Source organism: Cetorhinus maximus, chromosome 5 (genome assembly GCF_964194155.1).
Source record: "Cetorhinus maximus chromosome 5, sCetMax3.hap1.1, whole genome shotgun sequence".
In the NCBI taxonomy this organism is placed as follows: domain Eukaryota; kingdom Metazoa; phylum Chordata; class Chondrichthyes; order Lamniformes; family Cetorhinidae; genus Cetorhinus; species Cetorhinus maximus.
In genome coordinates, this window is record NC_135883.1 from 21,955,562 (window position 1) to 21,970,460 (window position 14,899).

Here is a 14,899-nt window from a genome sequence, read left to right on the forward strand (position 1 = left end):
ACTGCTGACATGAGCAAAAGGCCCACTAACGCAGCACATAACAAGAATCATACCTGAGCCTTTTAGGATGGCTTTGTGATTCAGGCAATGACTTTACTCACTGGGGATTGCTTTTTTCAAAGCATATATAAATATTTTCAGTGCAAGCAGGGTTTAGTGCCCCATGAAACCCTTTCGTTTTATTTGCAGATCTTTGCAAAAATTTCCTGTTTCAGCAAAGTAAATGGTCGTAAAAGAACAGCAGAAATATATCACCAGTCCTGATTCAAAGGAGAGGCAAGTGGTGATTGGTTTTATTTAACACTCTGAGTGATAAAAGTCGTTTTTCTTAAATAGCTTTCAATGGTAAATGTTGTGAGGTATTACAAGAGAAAATTGGCTATAAAATATTTACTCTCAGAAATATGCTGCTCAGATAAAAGCAAGTGAATGAATAAAATAATATTTCATGAGATCATTCATCTAGCTAATTATAAAACTTGTAATATGGTGATGACATGTTTGTTTGCTCTGTAGTTTTCAAAAGTGAAAGGATATTACTATACAATATTATACAATATTACTATACGTACAGAAACACAATGAGATCTCCACCTCGGATTTCCTTGATGTGAGCCTCTTCACCCCTACACCATAGCATTTCAGTTACTGGGGCAGTCCTATTTTGACCTCTGTCACAATTTATTGAAACAATCACTTCATTTATCACTGTCGAGTATGTGTGTTGTATCGAACGTTTTGCCAAGTCCATCAGGAGGGATGCAGGCATAAGAGGGGTGACCATCCCAGGCAGCAGAGGCACTCAGGTCTACGCCTCCTTGTACATGGACGGTGTCACCATCTCCTGCTTGGATCTGCTGTCAGTGTGCAGCCTGATGAGCTTCTGCGACCAGTTCAAACCGGCCTCAGGAGCCAAAGTGAACCGTGACAAGTGTGAGATTGTGTTCTTGGGAACTGGGCTGACCAATCCTTTGTCCCCTTCAGACTACCTGAAGGTACTTGGGATATGGCCCTGAGGGACTGGGGCATGTGCCAAAAACTGGACGGAGCAGGTAGAAATGGTGAAACAAGAATTGGGTATACGAGAGTGATACTCCTCCATTACACATAAGAACCTTGTCATCAGGGATGAATGGCTTTCGGCATTGCCGTATGTGGCGCAAGTCTGGTCCGCCCATATCTCCATTCTGCGCTGTGGTGATCACCCAAGCCAGATTCTGCTTTCTCTAGAGATTAAAAGTGAACTGGGTCCACAGGCGGCTGAATCTTACCTATGTCGGGCGGGCTGGGCAGGAGCCGACGGGGGCAGGCGTAGAGCCGATCGTCGCCTACAATCGGCATTTTATGTGAGCGAGCCAATTAAGGCCCGCCCGGCGCAATGCATGTTCCATAACGCTCAGCGCTACCTGCTAGGGCAGGGGGACGAGGGAGAGTCTGAGCCTGTGCCTTTTCGCGTATGCGCCTGAAAGAATGCAGAAATCTCTCTGAGACACGGAGCTGCCTCAGGGAGATTGAATGTGCAAAAGAAGTTTGTAAAAAATTATCTAAACATGTCCCCTCATGTGACAGTGTCACATGAGATGGGACATGTTCGTCAAGTTCACCAAATTTATTTATTAATTTTATAAAACCTTCAGGAAACCTCATCCTGCCTGTGGAGGAGGTTTCCTGGAAAACACGAAGGCCCCTTGGGCTCTTCGCCTGCCCGCCAACCTTAAGGTTGGACAGACAACGGTGTTAATGATGTTAATGATTTTCTTAATGGCCTCAATAGACCTTTGACAGTCCGGCGGACGCGCAGCCGCCTCTGGCGCGTGCCCGCCGAATGCAATATCGGAATGACGCGCGATGAAGTCGGGACGAATGCACGACGGCATCTCGCATCATTTTGCACGTCGGCATGTCGGGCCCGCCCCCACACCGCCGACGGCAATATTCTGGCCATGATGTATAAGTCTGTAGACAAGGGAAGGGGAAAACATACCCAACGTCCCCCTTTTCCTGATGGCAAACTTTGTGTCCGGCTGCATCAAGATGCGTGTAGACTCTCGGCAAGTAAGCACCAAGTGTTACAACGTGCTGGCCCCAGTCCTTGTGAAGGGTGAGTCTGGCCCGTTGCCTCGGAACACCCTAAGCAGTTGGACCGTGCCATACCACTTGTTTTCCGTGGAGAAGTTTATGCAGCAAAACACCTTTGGCCACATCTCCTTCAGGCAGTGGTCTGCATGTAACTTCCTAGAGGCCCCTTCGGGAAAAGGTGATGGTGGATCCTGTTTGGATAGTTCCCTGAGCAGACCATCAAAGACAGAATGCCTGATTGCCAGAACTTTCAAACAAGCACCAAGATGTAGCTTGGCTGGTGGTGAGAAAGGCTCTCCCGATCAGATCCTTTCAGCACGTCCAGAGTCTCAATTTGTGTAAACTTTGAATGGTCATGTAATGTACTTTCATAATTTTTATGAATAAAACACTTTTTTGGCAAAAAAAAAGTAAAAATGAAGCTTCACTCACGAATGTGTTGGTCAATCTTCTGTCTATCCTTTAGCGTGTCTTTTCTTGCCCTGTTTCAGGTAAAGCTGGCATCCTCAAATCTAGGGAATGAATTAGTGGTTAAAGAAGAAAACATTTACAAATTACATTACATAGAGTCACATAGAATCCACAGCACAGAAACAGGCCATCCAGCCCAGCAATGCCTGTTTTTTACGGGCTTCCTTTCACTTTAATTACCTGCTACCAGCCTGCGCCCAATGTTCCTCTATTTCCCTTCTCCCTCATGTATACATCAAGCCTTCCCTTAAATGCATCCATGCCATCTGCTTCAGCCACTCCATGCAGCAGCGATGTGGGATATTTCTCAGCTTGACCTTTCCAATCAGAATTTTCAGCTTTCAGTGGGCAGAGGGTCATGGAGTTCCACAAAGGAAGTCCAGTTGAAAGAAATACTGTAAACAAGACCGTTTATTAAAGACAAGAAAAACAAAAATTGCTGGAAAAACTCAGCAGGTCTGACAGCGTCTGTGGAGAGAAAGACAGAGTTAACGTTTCGAGTCCGTATCCCTCTTCATCAGAACACAGACTCGAAACGTTAACTCTGTCTTTCTCTCCACAGACGCTGTCAGACCGGCTGAGTTTTTCCAGCGCTTTTTGTTTTTGTTTCAGGTTTCCAGCATCCGCAGTATTTTGCTTTTATCTTACCATTTATTAAAGAGTTCTGAGTGTGGGGTGGCTGGAGTTTGAAGAAGCAAAAATAAGCTGATAAGGTTAGAGGCAGAAATTTGAATAATATATTCATAGTAAAATTATTGCTTATCTGTAAATGATGCTAGATATAAGCTATAAAGACCAAGGATAATGCATCTACTCAGAGAAAGCTTTACACACTAACATTAAGGTTACAATATATATGTACTAAGGGTAAGATACATGTGTTAACTGCAGTGTGTTTGGCGTATTTAAATGTTAACAATAAGATTTTTATTGTTCTGAGTGGAGATCATAATTGCAAATTGCGGTCAATTATAAACACTAAATTACACAATAAATAGCAGGTGCAACAAAAGCAAATCTAAAACAAATCGGCTCGGCAGTCCACTCATCATATATATCATCAACCTCAGTCACAAAGTCTTTCAAAACACTGTATTCTTCATGAAGAATTTTAGCTCATCTTCTAGGATTTAGCCTGATTCCCCATCCGACAGCAGTGGTCAACCGAATTCCATGTTGCAGTCTTCACCAAAAATGGCGCACGTCTGCAGAACCTCCTCAACTCTGCTTACGGCGGCCTGGAGAGTGTAGATCCACCAAGGTTATTTTCAAGTAGCAGAAAAAGCCACCTCAACTGTACATTTGCCTATTCTCAGCTTCAGGATCCAGCCTCTGTCTTCTTCAGTCTGCCTGTGCTGCACCACAGGAATCATCGCCTGAGCTCTGAGGGCTCTCTGTGTCCTTTTATATGATTTCGACCAGTTTCAATCTCCCTGGAAATTTTTGGTTTCCAATCTCAGCTTCAGTTTTAGCTTCCTTCGAAACTGGGAGGGTCGATTTCCTTCCTCAGTCTCCCTCTATGGTTTCCCTTTCCAATTAGTGTCCTGCCCAGCCCGCCCGACATAGGTAAGATTCAGCCCCGTGTGCCTGTGGACCCAGTTCACTTTTAACCTCTAGAGAAAGAAGAATCTGGCTTGGGTGATCATCAAAAAATATAATCTTTGAGACCATATATTCCATCACAAGGTGTACGCATTCATGGAAAAGTTCATTTTAATTAGAATAGGACAAAACACATCCAGCAGGGAGCTGAATAATGGGCTAACTAACACAGCAATTACTCCAAATCTCAAACACTTGATCATTTCAGACACAAAGGTACATAATTTTAGTTGATGAAGACATAAATCATTTGAAATGCAAAAATAGAATGATTGTTTATCAATCATAGCCACACTGAAATTATAAACCATTCATTAATTGAAACAGCTGAGAAAATGAGTGACAGAGAGCATCCTTAAGTCGATGATAGGATATGAATTTGATTGCCCTGAAAAATAGGTATGGAGATCACGATGTGCAATTAACACATGTCCCTTCAAAGTAAAGCAGGCAACACACAAACTTTGTGCTGCCTGATAATTATAATGAGAGTGGCATGTAGATCAGTGCTAAACACACTACTGAGTGGCTGTACACCTTAGCAGGAGGCTCAGGTTATTGCAAGGCTAGCTATAGAAGAGTTGTGGAGGAGTTTGTGAGTGGAAGGCAGAGGAAAATAGTGTCACAGGCCAGACAGCATGTCCCAAGGTTCTCTTGATGCAGCACAGGTGCCTTGATGCAGGACGGGGCAGGACGCCTTGCAGATGGACACCAGGAAGGCAGAGGGAGCAGATAGTCATTATGGTCAATGCCAGAAGTCTAGCTCTGAGGACCTGCATACTTTGCCGCAAAAAGTTTAATGACTTCAAATGAGTGGTCAAGGTTAGTAAATGCATCTCCTTGTGTCACATCCTTACAAATGAACCACTAGCCTCACCAACGGCTCAATTCCCCTTCCAAGAGCTGGTGACACCAGTTGGGCTTAAATAGCACAGCAAGAGAGCGGGACTTCCCTTCTGAGAATCAGCGAGACCAGCAGGGACTCAGAGACCTGTAAACAGGAGCCATTGAGAGCCCATGTTCTGAAAGAAATCACAGGGAAGCAGATAGGTGATTTGTTGGTGAATATTTATGATTTCTTATTTATCTTCACTCGGGGATTTCAATCAGGGTAAGTTAAACTTTTATTGAAATAATCAGAATATAAACGCAGCAGGTCTAGAGACATTAATTAAAATTAAATCAGTAAAATAATAAATTAATTAAAAAGCTAGAAAGATGGCAGAGCAGGTGATATGTTGCAGCTGAAGAATGTGGGGGCTTGTGGACACCTGTGTGATCCAAGGGAAAAACATCTACTGTTACGATCCCAGCTGATGTTGCTACTGGCCAGGCTGGAACCTGGCTTGATAGATCCTAATTTTTATGTTTGGTTTAGAAACATGGAGGGTGGCTAATGAAGTCACAGGAGTCAGCTGATGAACTTTTAACAAAGCAATAATACATTCATTAAACAAGAAAATATGAGCTATATTACAATACTCCTTCTCCCACAACGATACCTTTACAGATATATACAGATTTGCAAGTATAACGCAAGTTACAAGAGACATCTTATACTCTAATGTTCACAGTAAGTACACAGTTCATGTAAACCAATAGGCGACCTGTGGCCAGGCACACCACACTCTGAAACAAAATGACAAATGCCACCCCAAACAGATGCTGTGGATCCCTTATCAACTCCTCCCAGAGGTTTGTCACACCATGAGCCAACCAGTCTCACTGAACTCTGCCTTTCACGTCAGGATTTCCAATCTCCACTTTCTAAGAACTCGTTTTGGAATCTTCTCCCAAACGATGCTTTCTCTCAGATGCTTTCCACAAAGGTCCACCTTCAGGGTTTTGAACTGTTCTCCCAATGTTCCTCTCTCTTGGATCACCGGGTGCATTTAAGCTTCCTTGCATGCACTCTCTCTGAGATACTGAGCCATGCCAACGGAACGCCACTGCTTCACACTGCCATAGCAAAGAGTTATAGACCTTTGGCTATCTCCTTGGATCTTCTGGCTTCTCGCAAGCCTGCTTTGCTTTAAGTCTGCATCCTGCAGCTTTCTCCCTTTAAGCTTAGAGCATTCCTCTCTGCTCCTTGCTTTCACTTCCACTGAATAGGACCTTTTCCAGATTCCTGTCCTTGTCCTTTGACTTAACTGTCTCTCTTGGGACCTTTCCTGTTCCACTCCCTGGTTTTTGGACTTTCTTCTTTGGCTTTGCACTTGTTCTCTGTCCCTTTTCCATGTCCAGCTTTTTCTGGAGCTGTCATCCGAATGACATTCTCTTCTGGGTCACCTGACCCTTTTAACGCGCTGTTTCACTTTCATTTCCTTTCTTCTTCTGTGCAAGCACAGAGCTGGCTTTAAATCTTAAAACAAAAACAAACTGAGCATGTGCACAGGGCTGGTCTACCAGCCTGAAGAAGCGAACATTCCCCAACTGTGCATGTGCAGCCATTCCAGGGTCAGCGCATGCGCAGAAACCACCACGGTCCTTTGGGAACTGTAGCTCCCAACTCCGAGGGCTCAGTCTTTGTTTTTTAAAAGATAAGTTTTTTTCTTTTTCATATCAGGGGTCTATAACACTGCAGTAAGTGTCTGCAGCTGGAGGAACTTTGGCTCAGAGTCATTGAGTTGGAGGCCAAGCTGCAGACACTGCGGCACATCAGGATGGGAGAAAGTTGCACTTTGTTCTAGGAGGTGATCATGCCCTTTTAAGATAGGGTCATCTGATTTGGTCTGTGGTCAGGGACAAGAGGGCATGACTGTGAACAAGAGAGGTATGGGGATTGAGAAGGTAGAAGTGAAGAGCCTCAGCCTATGCAAGTGCCTATTTGAGGTTCTTGCATCCTGGATGGATGAAAGCAGGGACTGAAGGGTGGAGGAGTGAACTGACCATGGCGCTGTGGTACAGGAATCCATTCAAGAGGGGGGAGTTAACAGGAATGTCGTGGCAGTAGGGGACAGTATAGTCAAGGGGATAGACACAGTTCTCTGCAGCCAAGAGCAAGAGTCCAGAAGGCTGTGTTGCTTGCCCAGTGCCAGGGTTCAGAACATCTGCTCTGGGTTGGAGAGGAACTAGCAGTGGTAGGGGAAGGATTCAGTTGTCGTGCTCCACGTAGGTACCAACATCTTAAATTGGACTAGGAAAGAGGTTCTGCTTAGGGATTATGAGCAGCTAGGGGCTAAATTAAAAAGCAGAAATTCAAAAGTAATAATCTCTGGATTATAGCCTGAGCAATGAGCAAATTGGCATAGGGCACATAAGATTAAAGAGTTGAATGCATGGCTCAAAGATTGCTGTGGGAGAAATTGGTTTTGCTACATAGGGCACTGACACCAGTACTGGAGAAACTGGGAGCTGTACCATTAGGACAGTCTTCGCCTGAATCACGCTGGACCAGTTTTCTGGTGAGTCACATAACTAGGACGGTAGAGGGAGTATTAAAATGGGGGTGGGCAACGGATTAAGTGAGGGAAGATGTAATAAATTAAAGAGAGGGGACCAAGGCAAGAGAGCAACGTAGCAATCAGGGTAATGATAATCAGTGCATGACAGGTAGAAACTTAAGAGTGTGCCAGCAAATAAGGCTAGAGGTTCCAAAAATAGTAAAAAGATAGAACTAAAGGCTCTGTATCTGAATGTACATAGCATGCATAACAAAATAGATGAATTATCAGCTCAAATAGAAGTAAACATGTATGATCTGATAGCCATTATAGAGACATGGTTACAAGGTGACAAAGACTGGGACCTGAATATTTAAGGGTATGTGACATTTCAGAAGGACAGGAAGTTAGGAAAATGTGGAGGGGTAGCTATGTTAATTGAGGATGACATTAGTTAAATAGAGAAAGATGACATTAGTTCTAGAGATCAAGTTGTAGAATCAGTTTGGGTAGAGATGAGAAAAAGCAAAGGTAAGAAGTCATTGTGGAGTAGTTTATAGAACCCTTAACAGTAACCATACTGTAGGATGGGTATACAGGAAGAAATTATGGGTTTTTTTGAGAAAGGTACAGTGATAATCATAGGTAATACTAATCTACATATAGATTGGATGAATCAGATCAGCAAAGGTAGCCTGGGAGATGAGTTCATAGAGTTGTTTTCCGAACAGTTTCTTAGAGCTGCAAGTTCCAGACCCAGTCAGGAGTAGGCTATTCTAGATCTGGTACAGTGCAATGAGGCAGGACTAATTAATGGCCTCATATCAAAGGTGCCCCTTGTGGGTGAGACGAGATCCAGGGGACACAATTTAAAAATAAGAAGCCTCCCATTTAAGATAGAAATGAGTAGAATTTTTTCTCTCAGAGGGTTCTGAGTCTAGAGCCATAGAAAGGTTACAGCACAGAAATAGGCCATTCAGCCCATCATGTCTGCACCGGCCAAAAAAGAGAAAAAAAATAAACTAGCCACTCATTTCAATCCCACTTTCCAGCACCTGGCCTGTAACCTTGCAGGTTACAGCACTTCAGGTGCAGATCCAGGTATGTTTCAAATGAGTTGAGCATTTTATCCCCAACCACCAGTTTAGGCAGTGAATTACAAACACTCACCACCCTCTGGATGAAAAAGTTTTTCCTCACATCCTCTCTAATCCTTCTACCAATCACCTTAAATCTATGTCCCCTAGTAATTGATCCCCCAGCTAGGGGAAACAGGTCTTTCTTGTCTACCCTATCTAGGCCCCTCATAATTTTGTATGCCTCAATTAGGTCACCCCTCAGCCTCCACTATTCTAAGGAAAACAACTCTAGCCTATCCAATCTTTCCTCATAGCTGCAATTTTCAAGCCCTGGCAACATTCTTGCAAATCTCCTCTGCACTCTCTTCAGCACAGTTGTATCCTTCCTGTAATGTGGTGACCAGAACTGTACACAAAATTTCAGCTGTGGTCCAACCAGCGTTTTATACAACTACATCATTACATCCCTGCTTTTGTATTCAATACCTTGTCCAATAAAGCAAAGCTTTCCATTTACTTTCTTTACCACCTTATCCACCTGTCCTGCCACCTTCAGGGACCTGTGGACATGCACTCCAAAGTCTCTCAGTTCCTCAACCCCTCTCAATATCCCCCTGTTATTGAGTATTTCCTTGCTTTGCTTGCCCTCCCCAAATGCATTCCCTCACACTTTTTTCAATCGAATTCCATTTTCCACTTTTCTGCCCATTCAACCAAACCCACTGATATCATTCTGGAGGCGACAGCTATTTTCTTCACTATCAACTACATGGCCAATTTTTGTGACATCTGCAAATTTCCCAATCACACCTCCCACATTTAAGTCTAAGTCGTTAATATATACAGCAAACAGCAAGGGCCCCGACATTGAGCCCTGTGGAACGCCACTAGGAACCGCTTTCCATTCGCAAAAAATTCCATCAACCATTATCCTTTGTTTCCTGTCGCTGAGCCAATTTTGGATCCAACCTGCCACCCTGCCCTGTATCCTATGGCAACTCACTTTCCTGACCAGCCTGCCATGTGGGACCTTATTAAATACCTTACTAAAATCCATGTAGACAACATCCATCGCACTACCCTCATCAAACCTCCTTGGTATTTCCTCGAGAAATTTGATTGTTGATAAGACACGATCTTCCCCTAACAAACCATGCTGACTATCCCTGATCAATCTAAGTGACAGTTTATCCTGTATCTCAAAATTGATTCCAGTAATTTGCCACCACCAAAATCAGGCTGGTTGGCCCATAATTTTCTGGCCTATTCCTCGCACCCTTTTTAAATAATGGTACGATGTTTGCAGACCTCCAATCGTCTGGGACCCTGTCTGTATCTAGTAAGGATTTGGAAAATGGTCATCAGAGAATCCACTATTTCCCCTCTGGCTTCCTTTAACAGACTGGGACACAATCCAACCGGCCCTGGTGACTCATCCACCTTCAAGGATGTCAGTCCCTCTAGTACTTTCTCGCTCATTATGCTTATTGTATCTAATATTTCACAATCCTCCTCGTTAACTAGAATATCTGCATCATCCCTCTCCTTAGTGAAGACAGAAACAAAGTACTCATTGAGAACCCTGCCCGCATCTTCTACATCAGAGCACAAGTTACCATGGACATCTCTAATAGACCCTACTCTTTTCTTAGCTATTCTCTTGCTCTTAATGTACTGGTAAAACATCTTTTAGTTATCCTTGATTTTACCTGCCAATATTTTTTTTGTATCCTCTCTTTGCTTTCCTAATTTCCTTTTTTACTTCACCCCTGTACTTTCTACACTCCTCTAGGCTTTCTGCAGTATTAAGCTTTTTATTGACTGTCATAAGCTTTCTTTTTCTGCTTTATCTTACCCTGTATGCTTCTGGATAACCAGTGACTCTAGATTTGGCAGTACCACCCTTTTTCTTTGTAGGGACATGTCCACACTGTGCTCGTAGAATCTCACTTTTGAACGCCTTCCATTGATTGGACATAGCTTTCCCTTCTCCTTCCTGTATCCAGTCCACTTTCACCAGTTCACTTCTCAGCTTTGTAAAATTTGTCTTCCCCCAATTTAAAACTTTTACTCCTGTTCTACATTTGTCCTTTTCTGTAATCATGCTAAATTTAACTGTATTATGGTCACTGTCTCCAAAATGGTCTCCCACTGCTTTCTTCGTTCATAGAATGTGGGCATCACTGGCTAGGCCAGCATTTATTGTCGATCCCTAATTGCCCTTGATCAGAGGGCATTTAAAAGTCAACCACATTGCAGGTGGGTCTGGAGTCACATGTGGGCCAGACCAGTTAAGGACAGCAGATTTCTTTCCTTAAAGAGCATTAGTGAACCAGTTCATCCACTTGTCCAGTCTGTGGAACTCTCTTCCCCTGGAAAGGTGGAGGCAGGGTCATTGAGTATTTTTAAGGCAGAGGTAAATATATTCTTTACTAACAAGGGAGTCAAAGGTTATCAGGAGTAGGTGGACTGTCGAATTGAGGCCACAACTGGATCAGCCATGAATTTATCAAATGGCAGAAAAGGTTTGAGGGGCTGAATGGCCTATTCCTGCACCTAATTCGTATGTTCATATGTCTTGCATGTAATTCACCACCCCACCACTTCATTCACCTCCCAACAATCTCTATCAAACACAACTCACCACACCTTCACACAACTATTCATCACCCAGACACAGTGCACCATACTCCCTCTGGTAGGAAAAGATGGCCCATTATCAGAGGCAGCAGCACCTAACCAGCAGAGAACAGGCTTGGCTACATATTCTCACCTCCACACCCCACTCCCACAATTCGCTTCCCCCACCGCCACCCCACCACCCCCATCAATGGAGGAGGCAGTGTTGTCAATCATTTGTGCACCATAACTCAGGCTGTAAGCAGCAGTGGTGGTGAAACCATCGAGTATGTTCCTAAGTAATCTCACTTCCACCTTATCCCTCAATCTATTCTAATTTATAAGCCACAGGTGATGTAAGCTTGCGTCCCTTGCTTTGCTCTCCTTCCGTCATCCCAATCTTACCCTTTTACATTTATCCTTCCAGATACTCGAGAACTACCACCTGGGCAGGCAGTTGTGGAGGACAGTGAAGTGCCAGAGAAACAAACGATGGATGCTGAAACTCCTTACCCAATCTCACATATGCATCCATCAGCTCAGATCATGGCACGGCATGTATTTGATGGTAGTAAAGGGCCTGGATCTGCCTCTGCTGAGTCACCAGGCATGAATGGACTGCAGCCAGTGGTAGTGCAGGTGCCTGCTGCCTGGGGGGCGGGGTGAGATTGCACATGAATTCTGCTGGAGAGGACTCAGATGAGGACTTCAATGAGACGATGTACAGCAGAAAGGCTGATGGGTATGCACACAGAAATGCTTGGAGCATTGGCAGGAGTGCCAGAAGAAACCTTGCTGTCACTGATGAGGAGCATGAAGGAGCCTGGCATCAACCTGGCACAGGTCTTGGCACCGTGCTTGGAACCCATCCTTTCCAAGGTGAAAGTGGCGGCCGGCTCCATGAGAACACTTGCGGACTTGACCATGATGCAACATCCGATGGCCGATGTCTCAGCTTCCATAGCAGCGCAAGCAGAAGCTGGCCAACACCTGAGTGTTGCAGTGGAAGCTCAGCCTGAGCTCATGAAGTCCCAGCTTCCTGCCATTTCGTGCTCAGGCTGCCACCGGCATGGCTGTGGACATTCGGTGCTCAGTGGAACTTCCAGCATCTCACAGCAGCCCAGCAATCGGTGCCCCAGCAGATTACCAGGATTGCAGAGACACCACCCCAGGGTGTTGGCAATGGCACCATGGAGCACAAGCCTGCTGTCCTCTCTTACAGTGACAGCTTCTGTGCTCTTACCACTGCTGCTCTGCCAGTGACATTCCTGTTGCCTCGCAGCCAGTCAGCCCAGGCTGAGATGGTGAGGCCTGAAGCTGGGCCTTCTACACCAGGAGCTGCTCAGCAGCAGCTTTCTGTCAGCTATGCTGCAGTCACTGGGATAGCATTGCACAGGAGCACCAGGACAGGAAAAGGCACCTCCAAAACAGACATGAAAGGAATGTACAAGTGTGAATATTTTATTTTTTGTATGGAATATTGGTTTGTTTGTTGAATAAAGTGGCTTTGGAATCATTGTTTCGTGGTGGCTTTTATTTCTGCATTGAGGAAGCAGTCATACCAAAGGAATGGCAAAGTATAGGACTGGTGTACAATGGAGATTTGGGGTTGTATTCCCTGGAACCATGGTTGAATGTGGAGATCACAGAGACCCCAGCAAGAATGGCAAGTATCAGCTGCCTCATCCCTTCTTCCTTCTCCCCGTCCTCCTCCTGTTCCTGAGCTGCTCACTGTACCTCTGATGACAAGGGCTGTGCCTTCAAGGTGACCAGGCAGATTACCAGGATTGCTGAGGCACCAGTCCAGGGGAGTGGAGGATACAGCTGGCCACCAGGAATTGGGACACAGGTTCTGGAAAGTACAGCAGGGCTCTTCCAGAATTAGTCCAGGCAGTGAAACTGTTGCTTCAGCCCCTATATACTGCTGTATGATGTTTTGCATGGCAGCATGACTCTCATTGTCTGCATCCTGGTCACATATGATTGGGTTACAGAGCCAGGTTTAGAGCAGATAGTCCTAATCATCCAGGTGTCACCCTCTGGTTTGACAAGGCTAGATTGAGGGAAGAGTGTGACCTGCTGCAGAATGAAAGTGCCATGACTGCTGCCAGGGTAATGGGCACTTACCAGCATGAGGTGCTGATCCTGGTCACATATCATCTGTACATTCAACAGGTGGTGCAAGGCCAAAGGGAGAGGTAATGGGACCAATAAAGAAACAAAAGATGTGTCTAGAGAAGGTGTAAATGGTAGGGTTTTGAATAACTGTCATCTGAAATCAAAAAGATAGAAGAGAAACAAGAAAGAAAGAAACACAAGCCAACAAAGGAAAACAACACAAAATGGGAGCAGAATTTACAATTTAAAATTGCTGAACTCAATGTTGAGTCCAGGAGGCTGTAAAGTGCCCAGTTGAAGATAAGGTGCAGTTCCTTGAGCTTGTGTTGAGCTTCATTGGAACACTGCAGCAGGCTGTGGGTAGAAATGTCAGGATGGGAGCAAGGTAGAGAATTGAAATGGCAGAGTCAGGAAGTTCAGGGTCATGTTTGTGGACTTTATGGAAAGTAGTCGCCTAGTCTGCATTTGGTCACCAGATTGTGAACCTGAGCCTGAACTAGATCTAGGTCCCAACTAGATGGGTCCTCTGGAGAGCTGAGGCCTTGAGGGCCCTGGCTTGCTTTGGCTGTCCTTCTGTGGGCCGGCTGCTCCCTCTGTGGTGAGGTTGAGGGGGTTACAGGCAAAGGGCACTTGGAGGGTGCAGACAGCCTCTGAGATTCTTGAAAGAATGACCCAGGGGTATCAAGCTGCCACTCTCCTCCCCATGGGTGCTCAAGGGCCCCAGCAGAGGGTGGATAAATGCTGTGACAGGTCTTCCAGGCTGCTTATTTCCAGCTCTTCAATGGAGGAGGAGTCCTCTTGGTTGGAGGTGAGGACATGGATGGAGCTGTGAGACTGGCTGCCTGATGGTATCGGTCACTTGGCAGAGCTCCCTGTGAACCAAAGTAGAAATAATTAATGCATGTCAGCAGAGTGAAAAACAAGAGAGAAAGCACTCACAGTTGCGTTGAGAGAAGGAAGATGTGGTGCAGGATCCTCATGAGAGTATTTGCCTTGACCTCACCAGTCCATGTTCATGTTCTCACCAGTCAGCACGATGGCACACTCCTCAAAGTGAGTGAGGGGTCTAATGTGGGCCACTCCACCCCCGACCTGGGCCCTCTCCCTGCTGATGTGAGCCAGCTTTCCCCACTCGAAAACAGATGGAGAGAGTGTAACCAGGACACATGGCACTGCGTGGAATGTTTGTGTGGTGAGCGAAGCCATGGACAGGTTGAAGACTTGAGCTCCAGAGGATATGAGCCTGATGGAGATGTGAGGGTGTGGGTGAGAGTTAGTGGTGTTGACCCTTGAGGTGTGAGATCCCTGTGGATGTGTGATGGGTTTGTGAGTGTGTGAGTTGAGAGTGATGAGAAGAGTGACTTATCCTGTTGGAACGGATGACATCATTCAATCTCTTTTGGCACTGGGTGGCTGTCCTCTTTTGCACGGCGTTGGCGCTGACTACGTTGTCACCACCTCCCATGCTGGATTGGTGACCTTGTTTGCTGGCCTTTGCCCAGGATGGGGGTGGAGGACATCGCGGCGGGCCTCCACTGCATCCAGTAG